Below are 5,389 nucleotides of genomic sequence, written 5' to 3'. Positions count from 1 at the left end.
GATGGGAGAGAGAGAGAGTAGGAAGATGGGAGAGGATAGTGAGCGAGAGGAGGCTGAGAGTGTGCACGTGAGGAGAGAGAGTAGGAGTTGTGAGAGGGGAGAGGAGAGTGGATGCGTGCGGGGAAGGGAGCAGAGAGAGGAGAGAGAGAGAGGGTGGGGTGTGTGTGTGTGTGTGATGTGTGTGTGAAAGAGAGTGAGTAGGTGTGAAGAGCTGAGAGTGTCTTGGAAGAGGGGGAGAGAGTGTAAGGATGCGGTGGGAGAGGGAGTGGGAGAGGGAGAGGGGAGGATGGGAAATGTGTGGAGAGAGAGAGTAGGAGAAGGGAGAGAGTGAGAGAGAGAGTAGGGGTGGCAGAGGAGAGATTAGAGAGCGAAGAGTGAGAGTGAGTGAGTGAGTGAAGAGAGAGTGAGAGGAGTGAGTGAGTGAGTAGAGAGAGAGAGAGAGAGAGAGAGAGACGAGAGAGAGAGAGCGAGAGAGAGAGAGAGAGAGAGAGAGAGAGAGAGAGTAGGTGGTGGGAGAGGGAGTGAGAGAGGAGAGAAAGTGCGAGAGAGTAGGGATGGAGAGAGAGGAGAGAGAGGGGAGGGTTGGGTGTGGTGTGTGTGAAAGAGAGAGTAGGGGATGGGAGAGGGGAGAGAGGGAGAGAGAGTAGGGGATGGGAGAGAGAGAGAGTAGGAAATGGGAGAGGGAGTGGGAGAGGGAGAGAGAGGGGGGGATGGAGTGTGTGTAAGAGAGAGTAGGGGATGGGAGAGAGTGTGAGAGTGTGAGAGAGAGTAAGGTGGTAGAGAGAGAGTAGGGATGGGAGAGAGAGTGTGAGTAGGGTTGGGAGAGAGAAATAGAGAGGGAGAGAGTGAGAGAGGGAGTGGGAGAGGGAGAGAGAGGGGATGGGAGTGTGTGTGAGAGATCTAGAGAGAGTAGGGGATGGGGAGGAGAGAGAGGGGGATGGGAGTGTGTGTGAGAGATCTAGAGAGTAGGGGATGGGAGAGGGAGAGAGATAGCCTGAGAGAGAGTAGGAATGGGAGAGAGAGAGAGGGAATGGTGTAAGAGAGAGAGAGTAGGGGATGGAAGATTGTGAGAGTGTGAAAGAGAGTAGGGGGTGGCAGAGAGAGAGTATGTTATGGGAGAGAGAGTGAGATTAGGGGATAGGAGAGAGTGTGAGAGAGGTTAGGGGAGGAAGAGAGAGAGTAGGGGATGGGAGAGAGAGGGCAGAGTAGGGATGAGAGAGTAGAGAGGGAGAGAGTGGTGAGAGATAGTAGGCAGTGGCGAAGAGGGAGAGGGAGAGGAGAGGGAGAGAGAGAGAGGAGGGAGATGGAAGTGTGTGTAATGTGTGAGATCTAGAGAGAGTGGGATGGGAGAGGAGAGAGGGGGATGGGAGTGTGTGTGTGAAAGAGAGAGAGTAGTGGATGCGAGAGAGGAGAGAGAGTAGCTCAAGAGAGAGAGAGTAACATGGGACGAGAGAGAGAGTAGGTGGTGGGAGAGTAGGGAGCGGGAGACAGAGAGAGGGGGATGGGAGTGTGTGTAAGAGAGAGAGTACGGGATGGGAGAGAGCGTGAGAGTGAGGTAGGGGGTGGCTGAGAGAGATGGGATGGGAGAGAGATAGTGAGAGTAGGGAATGAGCGAGAGAGTAGGTGGTGGAGAGAGAGGGAGAGAAAGAGGAGAGAGGAGATGAGAGTGTGTGAGTGAGAGAGAGTAGGAAATGGGAGAGGGAGGAGAGAGAGAGTAGCCTGAGAGAGAGAGAGAGAGAGAGAGAGAGAGAGAGAGAGAGAGAGAGGAGAGGGGATGGGAGAGAGAGAGAGTTAGGAGAGGGAGAGAGAGAGGGGGGATGAGAGTGGTGTAAGAGAGATAGTAGGAGAGGAGAGAGGAGAAGAGTGGGGGAGGATGGGAGAGAGAGTAAGGCGGTGGGAGAGGGAGTAGGAGAGGAGGCAAGAGAGAGAGAGAGTGAGAGAAGAGAGAGTAGGGGATGGGAGAGAGAGTAGGCAGTGGCAGAGTGAGTAGGAGAGGGAGAGTGAGAGAGAGTAGGGATGGGAGAGGAGAAAGAGAGTGAGAGGGAGTAGGGATGGGAGAGAAGAGAGAGAGCAAGAGAGAGTAGGGGATGGGGAGAGGAGAGAAAGTGAGAGAGAGTAGGGGAAATGAGAGAGAGAGTGAGAGAGAGTAGGTGGTGGGAGAAGGAGTAGGAGAGGGAGAGCAAGAGAGAGAGAGTAGGGGATGGGAGAGGAGAGAGAGAGTAGGGGATGGGGGTGGTGGCTAGTGAGAGATTTTTTTCACATAGTTGTGTACACCACTATAGTACCATATGTGCTTTTATAGTGAATACACGCTACAATGCATATGCACTATGTGAAAACCACCAAAAAATGGTCATATAGCAAGTTTGGGTTCTTGTTGATCCATATTCTACCTTTAATCTATTGTGTATTCCATTGTTTCGATCAAAAACATGAGTTTCAAATTGTTGGAAGTTAGCAAACACTATTTGAAAGCTTTTTGAACATTCTTTCATTCATTTGAAGCTAGCAAACACCAATTCAATCATTGGATAAGCTATTTAAAGAATTTTTGAATATTCTTTCTATAGAAACGGTTAGTGCAGTTCCTTTTAAATATTCTTTGTTGTTATATAGAGATAAATTTGATTATAATTTGACATGTTATTTAATATATAGTGAGTTCATTGAAATTTGTATGTTTGAATGAATTGTTATTTGGACATGGTTAGAAATTTGGCAATTTTTTAATATATATTGTGTATTCATTGAAATAATTGTAATTTTTATATGTATTTGAATGATTTGTAATTTACAAATTATAAGTAATTCAGATGTTTGAATAATTTGATATATAGAAATCATCATCATGCCAAGGAAGAAACCAAAAACTCCAACAAATGAAGAGACGGAGAGAGATTTGGTAATTGAAATAGATAAAATAAAACTACTATGTGAACAAAGAAAATTGCAAAGCAATAATGAAGAATTGACTATCGAAGAGGAACAAGAACCATCGATACAAAGAAACAAAGAGGAAGAATTGGAAAGACAAAGAGAACGAATGAGACTGTTATGCTCAAGAAGACAATTGAATTGTGAAGCTACACCATCTTCCAAAGTTGGAGTCATATCATCTCTTATGTTTAAGAGACACTAATTTGTAGATCCAACAATGTACACACTCCATCATGTCATGTTGAAGGCACAACATCAACATATCAAGTAGGTGATATTCCATCTTTTGCATCTTATTTACAAGGCACATCATCTTTGGTTCAAGGTACGCAAAACACTCAACCTTATGTTGATGTTCAAAATGTTGAGGGAATGGAAGAGATTATAATACCTATAATTATTTTTAGAAGACCAAAATATTTGATTAATATTGATACTAACATTTTGAAATCAATGCCTAACAAGATTAGCAAGCGTACTTGTTAAAGAAAAATTAATTGTATGCGGAGATTATTCTTTGAAGAATTAAATATTACAGGTCAATGCCAATTATTTGTTGAAATGATGAGAAATTTTAAATTTAGGCCTATCATGAAGATTCTTGGGCTCAGAATGATGGATGATTCAAATGACAATATCATTGTAAATAATCTAATGAGTGCTTATGACAAAGTGGGTTCTAAATCACACACCAAAGATAGTAATATCACAAGACGAGTACTTACATTGACAATTGTAAGTACCCAAATGAAGAAAGCTCGACTCATGAGAAAGACAAGAAAAATATTGAAAATTGTTAGAGGTACTCTAAGGAGAGCCATGCTAAGGCATGAGAGATTGAAAGATCCAACAAAAAATGAGTTATGGAAATTTAGTGGTAGACTACTGTGAAAGGATAAAGAAATTAGTGAAGATTTGAAATCATTTATTGAAGATTTTTGAAAAAATAACACACATGTTTCCCCTAATCAAAGAGATGTTGTAAGAAGGGGGATTGGTAGCCAAAATCATAACCCATATGCAAAAAAAAATTTGGACTCAACTTAGACACAATATTTTGTAAAATTTATTGGTATGTATCATCAAATTTGAATAATTCAAAGATTTTTTGAGATGGGTAAACATTTTTATGTGAAGATAAATCACACAATGCACAACTGGTTGTTGTAGGATAGATATTGAAATTTCTAAACATTTTGATGTTTTTAGGCATATATGTGTGTTTTTGCATTCTAAGTTTGTTTTTTAGGATTGTGACATGAATGAGCCACCAAGATCTTCAAAGGAATACATATCCAACATCTTATGTGAAATAGGGGATGGTCAACAATTTTACAAGACATCATGCTTGGATGGTATTGTTACCCATTTTGCCCTCCCCGCCAAAATTTGAACTTTTTAATGCTTGCCCCACCCAATGGTCACCTTCCCATTTTATTATTTAATTGGCCTAGAAATATCAAAAAATAAAATGATTAAAACCTTGCGATATTTTTTATTTCCCTAAGTTTTGTTTCCACTGGCCTACAACTTTTTTGCCATCAAATCTTACCCAGATCCAAGGTAGGTGCTTTCCTGCATTTTTCAAATGCACAATTTTTAAACATTGTACGAAAGCCCCTTTAAAATGCATGTCCCATGGCATCCCCTATTCTCAGTTGTGCCTTCCACCATCTGAGGTATTCTGATCCACGGCTGGTGCATGCCTGCAAGATGAAGATGCAAGGATTTTAAGTATTGCAGATATGTGCCCTTGCGACGTGTGGCTAGTGTGACATCATGGGTCCACCCTTCTAAAAGAGGTATTGACACCTCATCCTCCATGGCTTCTATTAGGTGAGTTAGGGTACAATAGGGGCATCTCATTGGTTGGTCTAGCTAACTTGGCTTGCAGTTCTGCAAAATTTTGACCATCGTAGATTCAAACAAAATCAAGGGTTGGTGCTTCCCCACAAGATGGAGTTGGAAGAAGATTACACAATGCAAGGAAGCATTTTGGTGACACTTGTCCCAAATGATGTCATAGTTCCACCTTTCTCACAAGAAGATACTTGATGAGTTTTCACCATCCAATGCAAATAGATCTATGGTCGAGGCTTTCTCGCATTATGAAGTTACGAGGATTTTAAATATTGTGGGCAAGTGCCCCACTGTCATGTGTCTCTATGGGACCTATTTCTTGTGTGGATTGCTAGGGTGTTGCCAATTGGATGCCAGGTGTTGTCCAAATGGGGCTGGGTTAGGCTGAGTCAGCTGCCAAGTGTTACGTGGGGCCAAGATTTTGAAGAGTAAGCACAATAAAATAGAGAGATCTTCCTAATCGCTGATCTCGTATAGATCAATGATCAGGGCATCCCTGCAATATGGAAGTGCAAGGAAGTTAAGAAATGCGGGAAAGTGCCTGAGGGACACATGTGCCAGTGGGCTTGAACAAGTTATTAACATGAAGGCA

Source organism: Cupressus sempervirens, chromosome 10 (genome assembly GCF_028749045.1).
Source record: "Cupressus sempervirens isolate cs-2001-9-10 chromosome 10, ASM2874904v1, whole genome shotgun sequence".
Taxonomy (NCBI): Eukaryota; Viridiplantae; Streptophyta; class Pinopsida; order Cupressales; family Cupressaceae; genus Cupressus; species Cupressus sempervirens.
Note: the sequence above shows the minus strand (reverse complement) of the source record.